The following is a 26,056-nucleotide window of genomic DNA, read 5'->3' on the forward strand; positions in this document are numbered from 1 at the left end:
CTTAATCTCCTGCATTTTGGAGTCTGTCCAATTGGTCTCTTGAAAACACAACATGTCTGCCTTAACAGACACTAATACCTGCTCAAATTTGCTCATGTTTCTCAAACTGTTACCATTTAGGGATGCGACTGTAATCATTATGAATGTGTGCAGAAGTATAATCAGAGCCAAACAAGTCCTTAAAAATCCTACTTTTTCTTCTTCCAAAACCCATCATCTCCCTGGTTTTCGACAATGACCTCTTATTTTTTACAAACAACTGAAGATCCTCACTATCTATTTCATCATCCGTCTCTTTATTTGGATTTTTGGGGGGATCGGCGGGGAAGCCTTTTGAAAAGTGCGCTTTAACAGTGCCCGTGACTTCAGTGGACCCAGCCCACTCTTTGGTGTAATTTTTACACAGGCTTAAAGCTGGCTCAGGCACCTGAGAAGCACCTTGCACCATCTCTACCTGTGTATGTCTTTCACCCATCATGTGCTGCTGTTCCACCTTGTCAGCAGCAGAGACTAAAACGGCGTCTCGTGCTTTGCCAGGAGACATTACAGGCTCTTCAAGCTTATCTGCCACTGTCTCTGGAGTCACACTCTCCATGTCACTCTCATCCTCCCTCTCCATAGGCACACTCCCCTCTTCCTCAGACGTGAGGTCCATTGTTTGCAAAAGTAAGTGATTTTCTCCCTTATTACAGCTACATCTAACTTTAGGTCTGTCACACATTTTGCACACATTTCCTATGTTCCGACATTCTCTGGCATAATGCCCTTGTTCACTACATTTGTGGCATGTGAATTCGGACATTCCTTAAGTATGTGCCCCGGCTGAATACATAATCTACATACCTTCACTTGATTGTCGTGGATTACACGAAAATATTCAAATCCCTCGACAGTGTTAAATTTTGTAGAATATGGCAAGGATTGCACATTGTCTGTAAACTTTACCTTGCAAAATCTTGTCCCATCTACAATGTCCGTTCCTGGCCACATCCTCCTCTTGATTGGCGTGGTCGCCTTCACCTTCCAGCCTTTTAGTTTCTCTTCTATCTCCTCATCCGTAATGTATGCGGGCAAGTTCAAAAAGGACACCACCAGCTCATCGTTCCCTAGTTCTTTAGCCATGATTTGACAGTTCTTTATCTTTAGCCCGTCTATTAGTCTTTCTTTTCCATTTACATGAGACATTGTTACTTCATACTTATTCCCGTCTTTCATTCGACATCCCAGTATTGTTCCGCAAACTTCCTTTATTCCTCTCAGCAATTCCATCGTTGTTATTTTCCCTTCTCCACTTATTTCCACGTTCACCGTCAGTTCCTTCTCATATGTTCTTTTTTTCAGTTCTTCGTTTAACATTCTGATTTCACTGTTGTCCTTTCTCGTCGTCGTTTGTATTCTTGATGTCGAAGCCATGATGTCCGTCCGGTTATTTTAAGCAATATCCCCCAAACAGCTCACGCTGATGGGGGACAATAGCAAAAACGTTTCACAGAAACTTCACTACAGTCACTCACAAACTTTCAAACTTATAAGTCAACTAGACCTCCAAAAAAAACGATATTCTCTCTCAAGCACTCAGACGCCTGCTTCTCTTCCACTTCCTGAAACTCCAAAAAGGGGCGTGTGAAGCAAACGTGATAACCACTAGACCACAGAAACTACTGCTACAATTAGCTGCGAGGAGTAAATCGAATTTTACAGATATTCATGGCACGTATTCGAATTTCCAAAATACAGAATTCATGAAAATAACAATTCTTTGTTGAAAGTACAGTACCTACTGCACGTGTCAAAGAGCTCTGTTTCCGCCCGGTTTCAAACCGAGGACCTTTCGCGTGTTAAGCAAACGTGATAACCGCTACACTACAGAAACTGCTTCAACAATTATCTGCAAGGAGTAAACCGAATTTTACAGATATTCATGGCACGTGTTCAAATTTCCAAAATTAGGCATTTATGAAAATAACTATTCTCTGTTAATAGTACAGTACCTACTGCACATGTCAAAGAGCACTGTTTCCTCCCGGTTTCAAACTGAGGACCTTTCACGTGTAAAGCGAACGTGATAACCACTACACTACAGACACTGCTGCTACATTCAGCTGCAAGGAGTAAACCGAATTTTACAGATATTCATGGCACGTGTTGAAATTTCCAAATTTAGGCATTTATGAAAATAACTATTCTCTTTTAAAAGTACTGTACCTACTGCAGGTGTCAAAGAGCACTGTTTCCGCCCGGTTTCGAACCGAGGACCTTTCGCGTGTAAAGCGAACGTGATAACCACTACACTACAGAAACTTCTGCTTGATTTTCCTGCAAGAAGTAAACCGAATTTTACAGATATTCAGGGCACGTATTCGAATTTCCAAAATAAAGAATTCATGAAATTTTCTGTTACCACTACGGTAAATCACAATGTGTCAATGAGTGTTGTTTCCGCCCGGTTTCGAACCAGGGACCTTTCGCGTGTGAAGCAAACGTGATAACCACTACACTACAGAAACTGCTGCTACATTTAGCTGCGAGGAGTAAACCGAATTTTACAGATATTCATGGCACGTATTCGAATTTCCAAAATACAGAATTCATGAAAATAACAATTCTTTGTTGAAAGTACAGTACCTACTGCACGTGTCAAAGAGCTCTGTTTCCGCCCGGTTTCGAACCGAGGACCTTTCGCGTGTTAAGCGAACGTGATAACCACTACACTACAGAAACTTCTGCAACAATTATCTGCAAGGAGTAAACCGAATTTTACAGATATTCATGGCACGTATTCGAATTTCCAAAATAAAGAATTCATGAAATTTTCTGTTACCACTATGGTACTTCAGAATGTGTCAATGAGCATTGTTTCCAACCGGTTTCGAACCAGGGACCTTTCGCGTGTGAAGCGAACGTGATTTATTTTTATTTATTTTTTTATTTTATTTTTATTATCAAAAATGTTTGTTTACAATATTTACAGTACAATCTACTGTTTACAGTACAATCCACAGAGAACAATACAGAAGACACTAGACTAACAGAGGCAGGTGAACAATTCACCCCCTATCAAATTATCAACAAAGAAAATATCAAAACAGTGCTTTCAAAAATTATAAGTGATACCTCCACTCTCCTCTCGTGAAATTAACCCACTCCCTTCAACAAAAGACTCATCAAAATGTTCCATCCCATAATTAAACAACATATCTATGTGTTTACTGAACAGTGCTATAAAGATACTCCACACCTGAACCCTCTTTCTGTCAAAAGAAACATAATTCCTCCTACAAAAAATAGCATACCTCACAAAACTCAAAACCATATTCAACAAACACACATTAGCACCCTCACATTTACCAGACACTCCAAATAACAAAAGTTCCTCCCACGCATACTTTTTCACGAAATCTCCCCCCCAGTTTCTACATAACATTTCCTTAACTTTACAAAAAAATATTTTAAATCCTCACATTCTATAAACAAATGCATAAGAGTTTCCGGGAAACGTCCACATACGTCGCATTCCCTTTCTATCTCACAATTAATTTTCTTTAGCACCACCTTTGTAAATATTCTATTATGTCTTAGTTTGAAATCATTATTTTCACACTCCTTACTATTATATTTTACATTTAAATTTCCCCATATCTTTTTTTCATCCAATTCCGGAAAAACTACTTTCCAAAATTTCTCAGCAGCCGGCCTTCTACACACTTTTCCTACCATTATTCTATACAATCTTTTCACTGGTATACTAGATAAATGTACTTTCTTCTTACTGCTACCAATGAACAAATTAGGAAATACAAATAAATCTTCTCTTTCAACTTCACTATTTATTAAATCAACCCATGCTCTTGGTATACTATTCTTTATCTTGTCATACATATTATTCACTGTTCCCCTTCCCACCTCTTCATCCCATTCATTGATTATGTCAAAATAGCTTCCCCAGGTAAAAACCCTGGAATTACCTCATATGTATAATCTTTTATTTGCCGTAGACCTGCACTCATAAATACTTTATTATACAAAACTTTTTCTTTGTTCTTGATTTTCTCATTCAGAAATATAGGTTGATTCATAATCAGGTCAATATGTCCACATTCATAATATACATTAGGCAACAACTCTGCCCATGCATTTAGCACCTCTTTATAAAAATCTGGTACCTTTTCAAACATTGCCCTTTTAAGCCCCATCAATAAACCATTATCCTCACAACCACCACTCTCCTCTAAGTAGACTCTAAAGAAGTGTTTCCAGCCATAATCTTCACTGTCATACAAATATTTCTTTACTGTTTTTATCCTAATAGCTTTTCTTTTGACACCTAAATCTACAAGTTTTAAACCTCCATCCACATAGTCAGCAATCAATGTTTTCTGAGATATTCTCACTCCTTTACCATCCCATATAAAATTTGACACCACATTATTCAATTCATTTAGGACCCACTCCGGCATGTCCAGGACTCCCAAAACATACACAAATTTGGATAATACCAAAGCATTTGCAACAATTACTTTCCCTTGTAACTTTAGTTTTCTATTTTTCCAGAAATTCAACGTTAGCTTGACTTTATTAAGGATCCCAGTCCAAGTTATATCTTTTGCCTCTTTCTCCTTTACACCAATGTTTACTCCCAGCACTTTAATAAAATCCTTTGCGCTCTTGAATGGAATCTCACACCCGTTTACATTGATATCCCCAACAAACATTATTTCAGTCTTCTCTATATTAACTTTAGCACCCGATGCCTTGCCATATATATCTATGATCCCCATAATGCTTCCAATACTTTCTATATCCTTCACAGTACAAGTAGTGTCATCAGCGTACTGATGTACAACACTGACACCACCACCTGGGATTCCAACACCCCTTACTTCTTTATTACTATTTATCAATGTAGCTAACGGTTCTGTAGAAACACTGTACAGCAGAGCTGACAAAGGACAGCCCTGCCTTACTGACCTCTCCACAGGGAAAGTATCTGTTAACACTCCGTTACATTTAACACAACTTTTAGCCCCACTATACAACAGGTTGATCCAAGATACAAACTTTGGCCCAAACCCAAACCTCTCCAAAGTCTGTAATAAAAAGCTGTGCTCCACTCTATCGAAAGCTTTGTTAAAGTCCAAACTTAAAACTATACCACCTTCATTTTTCATTTGATTAACAACATCCCTAATTGTACAAATGACATCTGCAATATCTCTTCCAGGTATGCCGTAGGCTTGTGTTGATTCAATAATACTCCCAATCACCTTTTTCATCCTATTCGCTAACACTTTAGTCAGTATCTTATAATCCGAATTTAGAAGGCTAATAGGCCTATAATTTTCTAACTTTAATCTACTGCCCCTATTTTTGAATAAGATCGTTAACATTCCAGTTGACATAGACTCAGGGATTTCCTTATTCTCTTCCATATAATGAAACACCCTCACTAAAATGGGTGCCAAAATATCTACAAAGACTTTATAGAACTCATTTGTTAAACCATCCAAACCCGGACTTTTATTACCTTGCGTGCTAACAATTGCTTCCTTGATTTCCATAATCGAAATCTCTTCATCACACATCATTCTATCTGCCTGCGATACTTTGGCACTAATTGTATCCAACACTTTTACAACACACACTTTATCTACATCATTCTTTTTGTAAAGATTTCTGTAAAAGGTTTCAACTGTCTCTAAGATCCCAACAAAATCGTTTACCTTTACACCTCTTTCATCTTCCAACTCTACAATGTAACTCTTAGTTTGTTTTCTTTTTCCAGACCCCAAAAAAAGGATGTACATTTCTCTCCCTCCAAAGCGTACTGTGCCCTGCTCCTAACAATAGCACCCAAACATTTATTTTTTTCATAACGACCCAGCTCTGCATGGATTTTCAAATAATTCACAACATCATAGTCTGGATCCGTATCAGCCTTTTCAAGTTCATGCAACATCCTATTCCTAAGCATTATTTCTTTCTGCTTATCTAAACGGTTATGATTTTTTGCGTACCTAATACTCCTATTTTTTACTTTTACTTTCACTTCCTCCCACCATAAACACACATTCTCTTTTAACAGTACATTAGACATTTCATCATTAATACATTCAACAATTTCATTTCTATATCCTTCCTCCTTTAACAGACTGGCATTTAAACACCAGACACCTCCCCCTCTCCTCTCCACACCAAAACCCATTTGAAATGACATTACTGCATGATCACTATATGCTGTAAAGGTATATGACACCTTCTTAACATTCTGCACCAATTCTTGTTTTGCTAGACATAAATCAATTCTGCTTTGTTTTAATTCCTTTAGAACCACCTGCCTTCTAGAGAATACTCTTCTGTTTGGATTTTCAGCCCTCCATATATCTACTAGATTCTCCTCATTCATAAGTTTCCATAATGCATTTCTAGAAGAGTCATATCTGAATTTAGCACAACTAGAGGCATCCATTCTACTACACCTCACATTAAAATCTCCTATCAGTATACAGTTTTCTGAGCACAGTGTTTTTAATTTGTGAAACATTTCTCTCCTTTCAGATTCAATGTTTGAAGCATAAACATTAATTAAACGAAAAACTACATTTTGAACTTCAAATTCAATTACAATAAGTCTGCCATCATTGTCAGCATATATTTCTTTTACATTTTGCACCACATCATTTTTTATCAAAATAGCCACACCACATGTTTTATCCCCTCCATGACTACAAAAAATTTAATCTGACCATTTACTCTTAATCTCCTGCATTTTGGAGTCTGTCCAATTGGTCTCTTGAAAACACAACATGTCTGCCTTAACAGACACTAATACCTGCTCAAATTTGCTCATGTTTCTCAAACTGTTACCATTTAGGGATGCGACTGTAATCATTATGAATGTGTGCAGAAGTATAATCAGAGCCAAACAAGTCCTTAAAAATCCTACTTTTTCTTTTTTCCAAAACCCATCATCTCCCTGGTTTTCGACAATGACCTCTTATTTTTTACAAACAACTGAAGATCCTCACTATCTATTTCATCATCCGTCTCTTTATTTGGATTTTTGGGGGAGCGGCGGGGAAGCCTTTTGAAAAGTGCGCTTTAACAGTGCCCGTGACTTCAGTGGACCCAGCCCACTCTTTGGTGTAATTTTTACACAGGCTTAAAGCTGGCTCAGGCACCTGAGAAGCACCTTGCACCATCTCTACCTGTGTATGTCTTTCACCCATCATGTGCTGCTGTTCCACCTTGTCAGCAGCAGAGACTAAAACGGCGTCTCGTGCTTTGCCAGGAGACATTACAGGCTCTTCAAGCTTATCTGCCACTGTCTCTGGAGTCACACTCTCCATGTCACTCTCATCCTCCCTCTCCATAGGCACACTCCCCTCTTCCTCAGACGTGAGGTCCATTGTTTGCAAAAGTAAGTGATTTTCTCCCTTATTACAGCTACATCTAACTTTAGGTCTGTCACACATTTTGCACACATTTCCTATGTTCCGACATTCTCTGGCATAATGCCCTTGTTCACTACATTTGTGGCATGTGAATTCCGGACATTCCTTAAGTATGTGCCCCGGCTGAATACATAATCTACATACCTTCACTTGATTGTCGTGGATTACACGAAAATATTCAAATCCCTCGACAGTGTTAAATTTAGTAGAATATGGCAAGGATTGCACATTGTCTGTAAACTTTACCTTGCAAAATCTTGTCCCATCTACAATGTCCGTTCCTGGCCACATCCTCCTCTTGATTGGCGTGGTCGCCTTCACCTTCCAGCCTTTTAGTTTCTCTTCTATCTCCTCATCCGTAATGTATGCGGGCAAGTTCAAAAAGGACACCACCAGCTCATCGTTCCCTAGTTCTTTAGCCATGATTTGACAGTTCTTTATCTTTAGCCCGTCTATTAGTCTTTCTTTTCCATTTACATGAGACATTGTTACTTCATACTTATTCCCGTCTTTCATTCGACATCCCAGTATTGTTCCGCAAACTTCCTTTATTCCTCTCAGCAATTCCATCGTTGTTATTTTCCCTTCTCCACTTATTTCCACGTTCACCGTCAGTTCCTTCTCATATGTTCTTTTTTCAGTTCTTCGTTTAACATTCTGATTTCACTGTTGTCCTTTCTCGTCGTTGTTTGTATTCTTGATGTCGAAGCCATGTTGTCCGTCCGGTTATTTTAAGCAATATCCCCCAAACAGCTCACGCTGATGGGGGACAATAGCAAAAACGTTTCACAGAAACTTCACTACAGTCACTCACAAACTTTCAAACTTATAAGTCAACTAGACCTCCAAAAAAAAAGATATTCTCTCTCAAGCACTCAGACACCTGCTTCTCTTCCACTTCCTGAAACTCCAAAAAGGGGCGTGTGAAGCGAACGTGAAAACCGCTACACTACAGAAACTGCTTCAACAATTATCTGCAAGGAGTAAACCGAATTTTACAGATATTCATGGCACGTATTCGAATTTCCAAAATAAAGAATTCATGAAATTTTCTGTTACCACTATGGTACTTCAGAATGTGTCAATGAGCATTGTTTCCAACCGGTTTCGAACCAGGGACCTTTCGCGTGTGAAGCGAACGTGATTTATTTTTATTTATTTTTTTATTTTATTTTTATTATCAAAAATGTTTGTTTACAATATTTACAGTACAATCTACTGTTTACAGTACAATCCACAGAGAACAATACAGAAGACACTAGACTAACAGAGGCAGGTGAACAATTCACCCCCTATCAAATTATCAACAAAGAAAATATCAAAACAGTGCTTTCAAAAATTATAAGTGATACCTCCACTCTCCTCTCGTGAAATTAACCCACTCCCTTCAACAAAAGACTCATCAAAATGTTCCATCCCATAATTAAACAACATATCTATGTGTTTACTGAACAGTGCTATAAAGATACTCCACACCTGAACCCTCTTTCTGTCAAAAGAAACATAATTCCTCCTACAAAAATAGCATACCTCACAAAACTCAAAACCATATTCAACAAACACACATTAGCACCCTCACATTTACCAGACACTCCAAATAACAAAAGTTCCTCCCACGCATACTTTTTCACGAAATCTCCCCCCAGTTTCTACATAACATTTCCTTAACTTTACAAAAAAATATTTTAAATCCTCACATTCTATAAACAAATGCATAAGAGTTTCCGGGAAACGTCCACATACGTCGCATTCCCTTTCTATCTCACAATTAATTTTCTTTAGCACCACCTTTGTAAATATTCTATTATGTCTTAGTTTGAAATCATTATTTTCACACTCCTTACTATTATATTTTACATTTAAATTTCCCCATATCTTTTTTCATCCAATTCCGGAAAAACTACTTTCCAAAATTTCTCAGCAGCGCCTTCTACACACTTTTCCTACCATTATTCTATACAATCTTTTCACTGGTATACTAGATAAATGTACTTTCTTCTTACTGCTACCAATGAACAAATTAGGAAATACAAATAAATCTTCTCTTTCAACTTCACTATTTATTAAATCAACCCATGCTCTTGGTATACTATTCTTTATCTTGTCATACATATTATTCACTGTTCCCCTTCCCACCTCTTCATCCCATTCATTGATTATGTCAAAAATAGCTTCCCCAGGTAAAAATCCTGGAATTACCTCATATGTATAATCTTTTATTTGCCGTAGACCTGCACTCATAAATACTTTATTATACAAAACTTTTTCTTTGTTCTTGATTTTCTCATTCAGAAATATAGGTTGATTCATAATCAGGTCAATATGTCCACATTCATAATATACATTAGGCAACAACTCTGCCCATGCATTTAGCACCTCTTTATAAAAATCTGGTACCTTTTCAAACATTGCCCTTTTAAGCCCCATCAATAAACCATTATCCTCACAACCACCACTCTCCTCTAAGTAGACTCTAAAGAAGTGTTTCCAGCCATAATCTTCACTGTCATACAAATATTTCTTTACTGTTTTTATCCTAATAGCTTTTCTTTTGACACCTAAATCTACAAGTTTTAAACCTCCATCCACATAGTCAGCAATCAATGTTTTCTGAGATATTCTCACTCCTTTACCATCCCATATAAAATTTGACACCACATTATTCAATTCATTTAGGACCCACTCCGGCATGTCCAGGACTCCCAAAACATACACAAATTTGGATAATACCAAAGCATTTGCAACAATTACTTTCCCTTGTAACTTTAGTTTTCCAGAAATTCAACGTTAGCTTGACTTTATTAAGGATCCCAGTCCAAGTTATATCTTTTGCCTCTTTCTCCTTTACACCAATGTTTACTCCCAGCACTTTAATAAAATCCGTTGCGCTCTTGAATGGAATCTCACACCCGTTTACATTGATATCCCCAACAAACATTATTTCAGTCTTCTCTATATTAACTTTAGCACCCGATGCCTTGCCATATATATCTATGATCCCCATAATGCTTCCAATACTTTCTATATCCTTCACAGTACAAGTAGTGTCATCAGCGTACTGATGTACAACACTGACACCACCACCTGGGATTCCAACACCCCTTACTTCTTTATTACTATTTATCAATGTAGCTAACGGTTCTGTAGAAACACTGTACAGCAGAGCTGACAAAGGACAGCCCTGCCTTACTGACCTCTCCACAGGGAAAGTATCTGTTAACACTCCGTTACATTTAACACAACTTTTAGCCCCACTATACAACAGGTTGATCCAAGATACAAACTTTGGCCCAAACCCAAACCTCTCCAAAGTCTGTAATAAAAAGCTGTGCTCCACTCTATCGAAAGCTTTGTTAAAGTCCAAACTTAAAACTATACCACCTTCATTTTTCATTTGATTAACAACATCCCTAATTGTACAAATGACATCTGCAATATCTCTTCCAGGTATGCCGTAGGCTTGTGTTGATTCAATAATACTCCCAATCACCTTTTTCATCCTATTCGCTAACACTTTAGTCAGTATCTTATAATCCGAATTTAGAAGGCTAATAGGCCTATAATTTTCTAACTTTAATCTACTGCCCCTATTTTTGAATAAGATCGTTAACATTCCAGTTGACATAGACTCAGGGATTTCCTTATTCTCTTCCATATAATGAAACACCCTCACTAAAATGGGTGCCAAAATATCTACAAAGACTTTATAGAACTCATTTGTTAAACCATCCAAACCCGGACTTTTATTACCTTGCGTGCTAACAATTGCTTCCTTGATTTCCATAATCGAAATCTCTTCATCACACATCATTCTATCTGCCTGCGATACTTTGGCACTAATTGTATCCAACACTTTTACAACACACACTTTATCTACATCATTCTTTTTGTAAAGATTTCTGTAAAAGGTTTCAACTGTCTCTAAGATCCCAACAAAATCGTTTACCTTTACACCTCTTTCATCTTCCAACTCTACAATGTAACTCTTAGTTTGTTTTCTTTTTCCAGACCCCAAAAAAAGGATGTACATTTCTCTCCCTCCAAAGCGTACTGTGCCCTGCTCCTAACAATAGCACCCAAACATTTATTTTTTTCATAACGACCCAGCTCTGCATGGATTTTCAAATAATTCACAACATCATAGTCTGGATCCGTATCAGCCTTTTCAAGTTCATGCAACATCCTATTCCTAAGCATTATTTCTTTCTGCTTATCTAAACGGTTATGATTTTTTGCGTACCTAATACTCCTATTTTTTACTTTTACTTTCACTTCCTCCCACCATAAACACACATTCTCTTTTAACAGTACATTAGACATTTCATCATTAATACATTCAACAATTTCATTTCTATATCCTTCCTCCTTTAACAGACTGGCATTTAAACACCAGACACCTCCCCCTCTCCTCTCCACACCAAAACCCATTTGAAATGACATTACTGCATGATCACTATATGCTGTAAAGGTATATGACACCTTCTTAACATTCTGCACCAATTCTTGTTTTGCTAGACATAAATCAATTCTGCTTTGTTTTAATTCCTTTAGAACCACCTGCCTTCTAGAGAATACTCTTCTGTTTGGATTTTCAGCCCTCCATATATCTACTAGATTCTCCTCATTCATAAGTTTCCATAATGCATTTCTAGAAGAGTCATATCTGAATTTAGCACAACTAGAGGCATCCATTCTACTACACCTCACATTAAAATCTCCTATCAGTATACAGTTTTCTGAGCACAGTGTTTTTAATTTGTGAAACATTTCTCTCCTTTCAGATTCAATGTTTGAAGCATAAACATTAATTAAACGAAAAACTACATTTTGAACTTCAAATTCAATTACAATAAGTCTGCCATCATTGTCAGCATATATTTCTTTTACATTTTGCACCACATCATTTTTTATCAAAATAGCCACACCACATGTTTTATCCCCTCCATGACTACAAAAAATTAAATCTGACCATTTACTCTTAATCTCCTGCATTTTGGAGTCTGTCCAATTGGTCTCTTGAAAACACAACATGTCTGCCTTAACAGACACTAATACATCCCAGTATTGTTCCGCAAACTTCCTTTATTCCTCTCAGCAATTCCATCGTTGTTATTTTCCCTTCTCCACTTATTTCCACGTTCACCGTCAGTTCCTTCTCATATGTTCTTTTTTTCAGTTCTTCGTTTAACATTCTGATTTCACTGTTGTCCTTTCTCGTCGTCGTTTGTATTCTTGATGTCGAAGCCATGTTGTCCGTCCGGTTATTTTAAGCAATATCCCCCAAACAGCTCACGCTGATGGGGGACAATAGCAAAAACGTTTCACAGAAACTTCACTACAGTCACTCACAAACTTTCAAACTTATAAGTCAACTAGACCTCCAAAAAAAACGATATTCTCTCTCAAGCACTCAGACACCTGCTTCTCTTCCACTTCCTGAAACTCCAAAAAGGGGCGTGTGAAGCGAACGTGATAACCACTACACTACAGAAACAGCTGCTTGATTTTTCTGCAAGGAGTAAACCAAATTTTACAGATATTCATGGCACGTATTCGAATTTCCAAAATACAGAATTTATGAAAATAACTGTTCTTTGTTGAAAGTACAGTACCTACTGCATGTGTCAAAGAGCACTGGTTCCGCCCCGTTTCGAAGACCTTTCGCATGTAAAGCGAACGTGATAACCACTACACTACAGAAACTGCTGCTACATTTAGCTGCAAGGAGTAAACCGAATTTTACTGATATCCAAAATTAGGCATTTATGAAAATAACTATTCCCTTTTAAAAGTACTGTACCTACTGCACATGTCAAAGAGCACTGTTTCCTCCCGGTTTCAAAGTGAGGACCTTTCACGTGTAAAGCCAACGTGATAACCACTACACTACAGAAACTGCTGCTTGATTTTTCTGCAAAGAGTAAACCGAATTTTACCGATATTCATGGCACGTATTCGAATTTCCAAAATGAACAATTAATGAAATTTTCTGTTACAAATATGTAACTTCTTGAATGTGTCAATGAGCGTTGTTTCCGCCTGGTTTCAAACCAGGGACCTTTTGCGTGTGAAGCGAACGTGATAACCACTACACTACAGAAACTGCTGCTACATTTAGCTGCAAGGAGTAAACCGAATTTTACCGATATTCATGGCACGTGTTCGAATTTCCAAAATAAAGAATTAATGAAATGCCCTGGTTCGGATGGTGGTGGGTGCCCTGGTTCGGATGGTGGTGGGTGCCCTGGTTCGGATGGTGTAAGAGCTTGTGGTGGGGGATATCCCCCACTGGAGGTCATGCCCATAGAGAGGGGTGTTCCCGGAGAGTGGGTGAAGGCTATCACTACCTGGTAACCCAAAATAATACCAGGCCCACAGCTGGACATAGTGCAATTTCTGAGAATTTTTGGACTTAGTCATTTTTCAAGAAAGCTCTGTCACTAACTTACAGTGATGTTTAAAATGTCCAGTGGCGCCCTCTTGTGGAACATCCCGGGTGGGGGGGTGTGTGAGAGGGGGGTATGGGTTAGGGTTAGGGTTGAAAAAAAACTGACGAATCTGATATGCACTGGCACAGGCAAAACTTTAAACAAATGGTAAAAACCTAGTATAAAATACCTCAATTAAGAACAGGGGAGGGAAAAAAGAAAAAAAGAGGGGGGGAAAGAAGGAAAAATAAAAATATATTTACAAACAGATTACCCGGAAGATAAACCTAGGTTTGCAACCCAAGATGCAATCCCTAAGGGATAGAAGCCAAAACCCAAGGTCAAGACCACCAGCCTGAAATTAGGATGGTCATAGACATACAGGGGTTGAAGTTCGGCACACCAGCTCCAAGAGTTAGGGCCAAACGGGGTGATATAAGGGTCAAGAGGGTATAAGGGTTAGAATTAGATGAGGGGGTATGAAAGTTAGATAAGGGGGGTATAAGGGTTAGGGTTAGATAAGAAGGTATAAAGGTTAAGGTTAGATAAAAGGGTATAAGGGTTAAGGTTAGAACTAAGGGGATGTAAAGGTTTAATAAAGAAATATAAAGGGTAAACTGAGGGTTAGATAAGGGGATGTAAAGGTTTGGGTAGGTAAGGGGGTATCAAGGTTAGGGTTAGATAAGCAGGTATAAGGGTTAGGGTTAGATAAGGGGTATAAGGTTAAGGTTAGAGCTAAGGGGATATAAAGGTTACATAAAGGGATACAAAAGGTTAAGGTTAGGATTATAAGGGAGTATAAGAGTTAGGGTTAGATAACGGGGTATCAAGGTTAGGATTAGGTAAGCAGGTGTAAAGGTTAGGGTTAGATAAGGGGATATAAAGGTTAAGATCAGAACTAGAGGGGTATGAGGATTAGATAAAGGGATATGAGGGTTCGGGTAGGGGTTAGGTAAGAAAGGTGCAGAGATTGAGGTGAAAATGGAAAAATAAGGGTTGGGACCCTAATAACCAGGGGTTGGGGTTAAAGTTAGGATCAATCCAAGAATCAGGTTTAGATCTAGGGTCTAGGGGTTAAGGTTAGGCATGAGGATCTATAAATTAGGGTAGATAATTAGGATTTTAGAATTAGGGTTGAATATAAGGGTCTAGGATAGGGGATCAGGATTTCGAGGAGTAGAATTTCAGGAGTGGGGAACCGCCCGACAAACACACAAATAAAAAGTACCGATACAGGGCAATAATAAGTGCTACTACACAAAGGCAAGACCACAATAGACGGATCAACGTCCCACACTGAGTGTAAAAATAAGTGCTATTGAATTAAGATAAGTGCTCAAAAAAATATATGCCAAAGAAAGTCAAATAAAACCACACCACACTAAAAGATGCAGAAAATTAATGTACATAAAATAAATATCATCATAAATGTTAAAAAAACATATAAAAATAAACGTAAATCATAAATAAACAATTAAAAAAAGACGTACATATAAAAATAAGTGCTTTGATAAATAAATAAATAAATAAATAAGATAAACAAACATACCCCACTAAATATGCAAGTGCTTTAAACTCAAAATAAGTGCTATGGGGGTATATATAGAAAGATAAAACCACACCACACTAAATAAATAATAATAACATAAATATAATCCTATGAATAAAATAAGTGCCATAATATTGATCATAAGTGCTAGAAAATATATGTAAAAATAAATAAATTATAAAATTATTTGATAAACGAACATTTATCTTGGGCGGTTCTCCCACAGCCCCCCACCATCCTATCCCTAAGCGAAACCCCACTCATCCAATCCCACTGGAGATGGCACCTCTCATCAGGTAAGTAAGCCAGAATAAATTTAATATTTTTCATTCAGGCCCTTGGGATCTATTGTTTGGAGGCGCCCAATCCAAATTCTTTCCATCCCCTGTCGTTGTTTCCTAGACCAGCCCCCGTTTGTCTCCAGACCAAAGATTTTCAAATTATCACTGGCATGAAGGCTAAAATGTAAATACAACCCCGTGCTCTTATTACCTTTTGCCATATTGTATAGGTGTTGTTTTAGTCTAGCCTGTAGTGCATTCTTGGTTTCTCCTATATACATTTTTTGGCACAATTTGCACTTGATTACATAAATCAAGTTTGTCGTTGACAATTCGATTCTCTGTCTTATAGGAAACCCCAAACCCGAGAAGGCATTAGTAATATATTTTGGTCTCTCCAGGTATTTTTCCAATTTATTAGGGTACCTCTTTCTGCCGGAAGGCAGAGTGGACTAATTTATCCCCAAGGTTTTTATTTTTCCTATATGCTGAGATTATTCTACAATTCAACAGCCCCTCCACCGCTTGTTGCGCTTCCCGGAAGTTAGACCTCAACGTCCTGCTAAGTCCACCCAGACTCCCAGAGTATGTAGCAACAAATGGTATCAGATTATGTGTTTCTGCTGTTTTGTTGTAACCCTCTTCCCTTCCAAATAATTCTCCTACCTCTGCTTTTATCTCCCTAAGGAAACGTTTTGAATATCCCCGTGGCCCCAAAGCTCCAAAGAGAATGGTTGTTGCCTCCTCCACATGCTCACCCAATGTACAAATTCTGTTGAACCGGATCAACTGGGATTTAATTATCCCTCTAAAGGTATGTTTTGGATGATAACTTGCCTTATGTAGCAAAGCATGCCTATCTGTCTCCTTAAAGAAGACTTTAGTAGCCAATGATTTAGTCTGCCCCTCCGAAGGTACAAAGAAAACCTGAGTGTCTAAAAACTCTAGTTTTTCTCTTTGTATATTGTGGGATATTGTAATTGCAGGATGATGTGTATTTAGGGATTCCAAGAAACACTCAAACTCCCTCATAGAATTCACCCAAATCCCAAAGATGTCATCCAAATACCTAAGATACAAAGAGGGAAGGGTCTGACACTTCACAAACACTGTCTCTTCCCAAAAACACATATATAGGTTGGCAAAGGCTGGAGCAAACTTCTTCCCCATGGCCGTTCCATGGATCTGAAGGTAAAACTTATCATTAAAATTAAAATCATTCCTCAATAAACTCAACTCCAGCAACTCTAAGATTTCTTTATCCGGGCGCTGAGGGTCAGGAAACCTATCAAAGGCCCGTTTAACTGCCCGCAGTCCCAAAGGGGTATCAATATTTGTATATAGTGAGTTGATGTCTATTGAAAATAAGAACGCCCCCAATGGTAGTTCAAGACCTTTAAGTTTACCAACAAAATCATATGTGTCTTTTACATAGGAAGCATGCTTCTGTGATAGTGGATTGATGAAATAATCAATATATTCAGCAATTCGGTATGATTCCGATCCACAGTCACTAACAATTGGGCGTCCACTGGGATCTGAAATGGCACCGACCACTCTTCCAAAGGTTTATGGATTTTTGGGAGGAGATAGAATTGTCGCGGTCTTGGTACATCTGGGCCCAGAAGATAGGTATATTGCTTTGGAATGATAAACTTTTTTCAAGCAATTCCAACAATATCATCTTAATCATGTTTTTGGTCTCAGATTGAATAGAGTGATCTAATGCGACATAATTTTTGGGGTTATTCAGTTGTCTATTAGCCTCCAATAAGTACTGTACTCTATCCATGATTACAATCTGTGATCCTTTATCTGCCGGCTTAATAACTATATTCCGGTTTGACCCCAACAATTTGATGGTTTCTGACTCCAATACCGTCATATTCCCCCAGTTACCTGCCCAGGTCGGAAGCACCTAAATGCCTCGAGATCCTTCCTAATCAATGTTTGGATGGATTGAGATATTGATTGTATTCTGGGTTCCCAAACTGAGGGATCTGTAAACGGTACAAAAGGAATGTCAGTATCATAATTAAAATGATCCAACAATTTCAGCCTTCTATGATATGTGTGTAGGTCCCTACGAAGCTCCATCCGGTCTAAAATTCCGGGAGTGGGGATAAAAGACAATCCCGTTCCAATACATTTCTTTCTATCTCAGAAAGCATATATGAGTGTGAGAGATTAGTAATATTTGAATATGGAGCTGTATCAAAGCACTGTTCTCCCCTTACATGTTTAAATTATCCAACCAAAAGTTTAAGATGGTATTTCCTGTTTCCGGTGTCCAATGTACTGGGTCCCGTGGCAATGTGTGAAACCTAAGTTTACTGATCTCAGGTAAGTAATTACATTGCTCTAAAATCTTTCGATTAAGTTGATCCAAGAGTGACTGTTGCTGTTTTTCCAATCTATCTGAGTAGTTAATAATAGGCACATAGAGTGTAGCATTAGGAAATTTACTTTCTGCCACTTTCAGCAGTTGTTGTAGTTGCTTCCAGGAGGTCAACGCCAGCTGTTTCGACAGGCAGTTGTTTAGCCCTCCTGATAACACCACCTTCTCCACTGTTGGATGTTGTTCTAGTTTTTCTACTACTCCTTTTAGATGGTGGAACGTAGCGCCAGGGAAGCTATCTGCTTGCACTCTAGAATCGGTAAACCCAGGTATCCGTGAAATATTGGAGTCTCCAATTATAACAATTGGTTTTCTAATTGTAAGTTCCCATTCCAAAATTTTCCTGGTAGAATTTGGGTGTCTAACTGGCTCAAGGCTAATTGATCCCGGCCTCCTAACAGGTAAATTAATCACTGGGATGGAGGAGGAAGAGGAAGAAACCCCTGGGTAGGCTGCGGCCGATATGAGTGCCACTATTTTACTCTTACCTCGGCCAAGAGGAGAAGTCCCCGAGGAGAGTGGCAGCGGGGAAACCGGAGCGGGCGGTAAACTGGGACCGCCCTGGGGGGCTCAGACAAGGACGTATTCAGGAAAAAATTCTGTTTTGTCGTCACTTATCATCATCTGTTCCTCCCCTCTCGGTTCCCAATCGCAACCTCACACGGGTCCCGCCTCCCTCCAACTCCAGGTCCCTCCTGGCCAGAGTCAGACAAAGAGGCAATAGTATTACTACATTTTACCACAACATTGCTATATAATACCCTCTCAGGGCCATTAACAAGAGCCTGCCTCACCTGTGTGTGTTTCCCAATCTCCACCCCCCTGGAGCCAGCCCTATTGTCAATTGATCTCCGCCAATACTTGGGGTTTAGGGGAATATGTTTCAGCCATAACCGAGATGGTTTTCCCCCCGGGGACCTAAATCCAGCTCAAGGGCTGGTATACTTGGGGGCATCCTAGAGTTTCTCCTCTTTAGTCTATTTTTTACCCCACCCTTAACTAAGCCACTTGCTCCACTACCATTTCCCACTCCTACCACATTACTGGGGGCTGGAGACAGGACACCCGACAAGGGCGGAAAGGCCTCCATAGTCAATTTGCCTGGGCCTACTACCTCGCTAGCATTTGCCTTTGGGAGCATAGCCTGTAATGTTGCCACTGAGGACTCGGTAAACTTACGTCTATATCTTACCCTTGCCCAAGCAACAGCTCGATCAAAGCAGTTAATATCAAATCTCCCTACCTCCTGTAGCCCTGCTGCCAGAACTGAATCATAGTGGTCCACTAAGATGCACATATTAGTGTCCATCCAGTGGTCCGTATTCTCTCTTACCAGCTCCAAAACGGTGGGATTGGGTGAGGAAGGTTTGATAAAAGCCGTAAGTCTCACCACCTGCTTCATCATGCCAGGCGGGAAAGACCTTTAATCTGTAATTCTGCTAGAATCTCTGCATGGTGAATGGCCTGCAACAATTTGAAATACTGTTTCGTTAGTTTAAGATCCAGGGAGGTTTTGGGGCCATCTGAGCCTAAAGTAGGTATATTCCCCCCAGGGCCATCGGCTTTACCAAGGGCTCAGACCGATTTCTCCTGGGAAACATCGTTTTCTCCTACCAAGAAAGGAAGGGGAGGGGGAAAAACTATAATACACTATATTCCCCCAAATAAGTCTCTACCATACCACAATCGTTTTTAAAGGTTAAAAACAAAGCAAAAGCAAAAAAAAAGGGGGGGAAGAAAAGGGGGAAAAAATGCAAATCACAACATTTTAAAAGACAAAACATAAAAACATTTTAAAATCATGAAGGTCCCTCAATATTTTCCTACCAAAGAATTCTTTGGTAATGGTTCACTGACCGGAACGATTCTCTCCATTTAAAGCAGCCATATTTAGAGGTAAGAAAAAACTCTTTCACCTTAGTCTCTTTCCAAGCCTCCTGTTCTCGTTGGAGCTTCCTCTTGAGTGAGTTTAGTCCAAGATGCTTTCGTATGCTAAAATCAATGGAGTTAAAATTGCATTCAAACAGTCAGTCAACCAAAAAAAGGGGGGTTAAAAAGGGTTCCAAAACAATTCTAAAAGAATCCTTCAGTCCAAAAAGGAATTAAAACGGCTTTAAGAACCCAATAAGGGAACCCTCAAAAAGTTAAAAACAAGAAACAAACAAAGACCTGACGTTTCAGCTAGATCGCTTTCATCAGAGGTAATGAGTAAACGCTTACATCTGTGTTGATATAGGGAGCTGAGAGGGCGGATCCATACCTCCCAAGACATGTGTTTTGCCCAGTCCTGCGGTCAATCTTCCCATTCTCCTCCAATCCACAGTCCTAATCAGGGTTAATGTTCCATCATTGTGCCCTGCTCAACAAACCAGTTAATGAGCAGTCACTGACACCTGTGTTAGTCTGGGAAGCTTTAAGGGGCGGGACCATCCTTCCCAAAACATGTCAATTACTTGGTCCTCCATCAATCTGCTCATTCTCCTCCAATCAACAGTCCCAATTGGGGTAAGTGTTCAGTCGTTGTGGGCTACTCCAAACGAATTAAGACAACAAACACACTGAAATAATCAGGTCTAAGAAGTTTTTAAATACCAAAATAATGTATAAAAATGCCAGGCGCGGGCTAGGTTAGGTTTGAAAAAAAACAGACGAATCTGATATGCACTGGCACAGGCAAAACTTTAAATAAATGGTAAAAACCTAGTATAAAATACCTTAATTAAGAACAGGGGAGGGAAAAAAGAAAAAAGAGGGGGGGAAGAAGGAAAGAAGGAAAATAAAAAAATATATTTACAAACAGATTACCCGGAAGATAAACCTAGGTTTGCAACCCAAGATGCAATCCCTAAGGGATAGAAGCCAAAACCCAAGGTCAAGACCACCAGCCTGAAATTAGGATGGTCATAGACATACAGGGGTTGAAGTTCGGCACACCAGCTCCAAGAGTTAGGGCCAAACGGGGTGATATAAGGGTCAAGAGGGTATAAGGGTTAGAATTAGATGAGGGGGTATGAAAGTTAGATAAGGGGGTATAAGGGTTAGGGTTAGATAAGAAGGTATAAAGGTTAAGGTTAGATAAAAGGGTATAAGGGTTAAGGTTAGAACTAAGGGGATGTAAAGGTTTAATAAAGAAATATAAAGGGTAAACTGAGGGTTAGATAAGGGGATGTAAAGGTTTGGGTAGGTAAGGGGTATCAAGGTTAGGGTTAGGGTAGGGTTAGGTAGAGGGTTAGGTTAGGTTAGGTTAGGGTTAGGGTTAGGGTTAGGTTAGGCTAGGAAGGTTAGGGTTAGGTTAGGCTAGGTTAGGGTTAGGGCTAGGCTAGGGCTGGGGGGGTTAGGCAGGTTAGGCAGGTTAGTGCTGGGGCCAGGGTTAGGTAGGTGGGCTAGGTTAGGCAGGGTCAGGTTAGGTTAGGCCAGGCAGGTAGGGTCAGGGCTCAGAGCTAGGGCTAGGGGCAGGCAGGGTTAGGTAGAGGTTAGGGTTAGTGCGGAGAGTTAGGGTTAGGGCCAGGGTCGGGCTGGGGTTGAGGTTAGGAGGTTAGGTTCAGGTTAGGCTAGGGCTAGGGTTAGGTTAGGTGAGGCAGAGGAGGGCAGGTTAGGTTAGGGTTAGGTTAGGTTAGGGTTAGGTTGGGCTGGGGTTAGGTAGGTTAGGTTAGGTTAGGGTTAGGCTAGGCAGGTTAGGTTAGGGGTTAGGGTTAGGGTTAAAGGTTAGGGGTTAGGCTAGGCTAGGTTAGGTTAGGTGAGGTTAGGTAGAGGTTTAGGCGAGGTTAGGCTAGGAGGTTAGGTTAGGCAGGTTAGGCCAGAGGTCGGGGCAGGCCAGAGGGCAGGCAGGCAGAGGAGGAGGCCAGGCCAGGCCAGGCAGGCCAGGCCAGGCAGGCCAGGCCAGGCCAGGCAGGCCAGAGGCCAGGCAGGCCAGGCCAGGCAGGCCAGGCCAGGCAGGAGCAGAGGAGGCCAGGCAGGCAGGCCAGGCCAGGCAGGCCAGGCCAGGCAGGAGGCCAGGAGGAGGAGGAGGCCAGCAGGCCAGGCCAGGCAGGAAGGCCAGGCCAGGCAGGCCAGAGGCCAGAGGAGGCAGGCAGGCAGAGGCCAGGCAGGCCAGGTTAGGTTAGAGGTTAGGTTAGGTTAGGGTTAGGGGTAGGGTTAGGGTAGGGTTGGGGTTAGGTAGGGTTAGGTTAGGTTAGGGTTAGGTTAGGTTAGGTTAGGGTTGGTAGGTGGTAGGGTTAGGTTAGGTTAGGTTAGGGTTAGGTTGTTGTTTGGTGGAGCAAACAAAGAGACATACACGCACGCAGGAGAGAGAAGCTATGAACAGTAGACTAAAACGTGATTGTGGGCTTTGTTCCAAGCGGAATATCGTGCGGATAGACCGACATTTCAAGTCTGTCCATGCACTTAAGCCTGCTACTACAGAATGGAAGCGTGCTATGCAATCTAGCCGGCGTTCAACTGAGAGACAGCAGCCCGAATCATGGCAGTGTATGCAGCCTAACAACGGTGTTGCACCGCAGCTGGAGCCCTGGGAGAACCCTGGGTATTTCCAGTGTGTTGAAAGTGAGTTGTCCGTGGAGCAGCAGCTGGTAGACAAGGGTGAGCAGTCCGCGGTGGTGGATCAGCAGCTGTGGGACGAGAGTGAGCAGGCGGCGGCGACTGCGCCGGTGCAGTCAACCAGTCAGATCGGTGGTGAAAAATTAAATCTGACCATTTACTCTTAATCTCCTGCATTTTGGAGTCTGTCCAATTGGTCTCTTGAAAACACAACATGTCTGCCTTAACAGACACTAATACCTGCTCAAATTTGCTCATGTTTCTCAAACTGTTACCATTTAGGGATGCGACTGTAATCATTATGAATGTGTGCAGAAGTATAATCAGAGCCAAACAAGTCCTTAAAAATCCTACTTTTCTTTTTCCAAAACCCATCATCTCCCTGGTTTTCGACAATGACCTCTTATTTTTTACAAACAACTGAAGATCCTCACTATCTATTTCATCATCCGTCTCTTTATTTGGATTTTTGGGGGGAGCGGAGGGGAAGCCTTTTGAAAAGTGCGCTAACAGTGCCCGTGATTTCAGTGGACCCAGCCCACTCTTTGGTGTAATTTTTACACAGGCTTAAAGCTGGCTCAGGCACCTGAGAAGCACCTTGCACCATCTCTACCTGTGTATGTCTTTCACCCATCATGTGCTGCTGTTCCACCTTGTCAGCAGCAGAGACTAAAACGGCGTCTCGTGCTTTGCTGCAGGAGACATTACAGGCTCTTCAAGCTTATCTGCCACTGTCTCTGGAGTCACACTCTCCATGTCACTCTCATCCTCCCCTCTCCATAGGCACACTCCCCTCTTCCTCAGACGTGAGGTCCATTGTTTGCAAAAGTAAGTGATTTTCTCCTTATTACAGCTACATCTAACTTTAGGTCTGTCACACATTTTGCACACATTTCCTATGTTCCGACATTCTCTGGCATAATGCCCTTGTTCACTACATTTGTGGCATGTGAATTCCGGACATTCCTTAAGTATGTGCCCCGGCTGAATACATAATCTACATACCTTCACTTGATTGTCGTGGATTACACGAAAATATTCAAATCCCTCGACAGTGTTAAATTTAGTAGAATATGGCAAGGATTGCACATTGTCTGTAAACTTTACCTTGCAAAATCTTGTCCCATCTACAATGTCCGTTCCTGGCACACATCCTCCTCTTGATTGGCGTGGTCGCCTTCACCTTCCAGCCTTTTAGTTTCTCTTCTATCTCCTCATCCGTAATGTATGCGGGCAAGTTCAAAAAGGACACCACCAGCTCATCGTTCCCTAGTTCTTTAGCCATGATTTGACAGTTCTTTATCTTTAGCCCGTCTATTAGTCTTTCTTTTCCATTTACATGAGACATTGTTACTTCATACTTATTCCCGTCTTTCATTCGACATCCCAGTATTGTTCCGCAAACTTCCTTTATTCCTCTCAGCAATTCCATCGTTGTTATTTTCCCTTCTCCACTTATTTCCACGTTCACCGTCAGTTCCTTCTCATATGTTCTTTTTTCAGTTCTTCGTTTAACATTCTGATTTCACTGTTGTCCTTTCTCGTCGTCGTTTGTATTCTTGATGTCGAAGCCATGTTGTCCGTCCGGTTATTTTAAGCAATATCCCCAAACAGCTCACGCTGATGGGGGACAATAGCAAAAACGTTTCACAGAAACTTCACTACAGTCACTCACAAACTTTCAAACTTATAAGTCAACTAGACCTCCAAAAAAACCGATATTCTCTCTCAAGCACTCAGACACCTGCTTCTCTTCCACTTCCTGAAACTCCAAAAAGGGGCGTGTGAAGCGAACGTGATAACCACTACACTACAGAAACTGCTGCTTGAGTTTTCTGCGAGGAGTAAACCGAATTTTAAAAATATTCATGGAACGTATTCGAATTTCCAAAATATAGAATTCATGAAATTTCCGGTTACCACTATGGTACTTCAGAATGTGCCAATGAGCGTTGTTTCCGCCTGGTTTCGAACCAGGGACCTTTTGCGGTGAAGCAAACGTGATAACCACTACACTACAGAAACTGCTGTAAACACTTATCTGCAAGGAGAAACCGAACTTTACTGATATTCATCGGACGTGTTCAAATTTCCAAAATTAGGCATTTATGAAAATAACTATTCTCTGTTAAAAAGTACTGTACCTACTGCACGTGTCAAAGACCACTGTTTCCGCCTGGTTTCGAACCAGGGACCTTTGCGTGATAAAGCGAACGTGATAACCACTACAGTACAGAAACTGCTGTAACACTTATCTGCAAGGAGTAAACCGAATTTTACAGATATTCATGGCACGTGTTCAAATTTCCAAAATTAGGCATTTATGAAAATAACTATTCTCTGTTAATAGTACAGTACCCACTGCACATGTCAAAGAGCACTGTTTCCTCCCGGTTTCAAACTGAGGACCTTTCGCGTGTAAAGCGAACGTGATAACCACTACACCACAGAAACTACTGCTAAAATTTGCTGCAAGGAGAAAACAACATTTTAAAAATATTCATGGCACGTATTCGAATTTCCAAAAAAAGGGATTAGTGAAATTCTTTGTTAACACTATGGTACTTCTTGAATGTGTCAATGAGCATTGTTTCTCTCTGGTTTCGAACCAAGGGCCTTTTCACGTGTGATGCAAATGTGATAACCACTACACTACAGAAACTGCTGTAATACTTATCTGCAAGGAGTAAACCGAATTTTACTCAGACACCTGCTTCTCTTCCACTTCCTGAAACTCCAAAAAAGGGGCGTGTGAAGCGAACGTGATAACCACTACACTACAGAAACTGCTGCTTGATTTTCCTGCAAGAAGTAAACCGAATTTTACAGATATTCAGGGAACGTATTCGAATTTCCAAAATACAGAATTTATGAAAATAACAATTCTTTGTTGAAAGTACAGTACCTACTGCACGTGTCAAAGAGCACTGTTTCCGCCCGGTTTTGAACCGAGGACCTTTCGCGTAAAGCGAACATGATAACCACTACACTCCAGAAACTGCTGCTTGTTTTTTCTGCAAGGAGTAAACCGAATTTTAAAAATATTCATGGAACGTATTCGAATTTCCAAAATAAACAATTCAAGAAATGTTCTGTTACCACTATGGTACTCCAGAATGTGTCAATGAGCGTTGTTTCCGCCCGGTTTCGAAACAGGGACCTTTCGCGTGTGAAGCGAAGGTGATAACCACTACACCACAGAAACTACTGCTACAATTGGCTGCAAGGAGTAAACCAAATTTAAAAATATTCATGGCACGTATCCGAATTTCCAAAATAAGGGATTAATGAAATTCTTTGTTAACACTATGGTACTTCTTGAATGTGTCAATGAGCGTTGTTTCCTGTGTTAAATGAGGCCTCACCCCTGGTTACACTAGTGACCATACCCCCGTGCATCCGGCAAAGGCGGA

The 26,056-nt window shown here is 40.3% G+C and overlaps 6 non-coding genes across 6 annotated transcripts; all 6 read right to left on the reverse strand.

The window, feature by feature from the left end:
• Nucleotides 1–1,800: 1,800 nt before the first annotated feature.
• trnav-aac (transfer RNA valine (anticodon AAC)) lies at nucleotides 1,801–1,873 on the reverse strand. Its single transcript has one exon. It is a non-coding gene; the product is annotated as a tRNA-Val (tRNA).
• Nucleotides 1,874–2,228: 355 nt separating this feature from the next.
• trnav-uac (transfer RNA valine (anticodon UAC)) lies at nucleotides 2,229–2,301 on the reverse strand. Its single transcript has one exon. It is a non-coding gene; the product is annotated as a tRNA-Val (tRNA).
• Nucleotides 2,302–2,434: 133 nt separating this feature from the next.
• trnav-cac (transfer RNA valine (anticodon CAC)) lies at nucleotides 2,435–2,507 on the reverse strand. Its single transcript has one exon. It is a non-coding gene; the product is annotated as a tRNA-Val (tRNA).
• Nucleotides 2,508–2,648: 141 nt separating this feature from the next.
• Nucleotides 2,649–2,721, reverse strand: trnav-aac (transfer RNA valine (anticodon AAC)). Its single transcript has one exon. It is a non-coding gene; the product is annotated as a tRNA-Val (tRNA).
• Nucleotides 2,722–13,481: 10,760 nt separating this feature from the next.
• trnav-cac (transfer RNA valine (anticodon CAC)) lies at nucleotides 13,482–13,554 on the reverse strand. The gene has a single exon. It is a non-coding gene; the product is annotated as a tRNA-Val (tRNA).
• A 12,221-nt stretch (nucleotides 13,555–25,775) lies between these two features.
• On the reverse strand, nucleotides 25,776–25,848 carry trnav-cac (transfer RNA valine (anticodon CAC)). The gene has a single exon. It is a non-coding gene; the product is annotated as a tRNA-Val (tRNA).
• Between the last annotated feature and the right edge of the window lie 208 nt (nucleotides 25,849–26,056).

Source organism: Salmo salar, unplaced genomic scaffold (genome assembly GCF_905237065.1).
Source record: "Salmo salar unplaced genomic scaffold, Ssal_v3.1, whole genome shotgun sequence".
NCBI classification, from domain to species: Eukaryota; Metazoa; Chordata; class Actinopteri; order Salmoniformes; family Salmonidae; genus Salmo; species Salmo salar.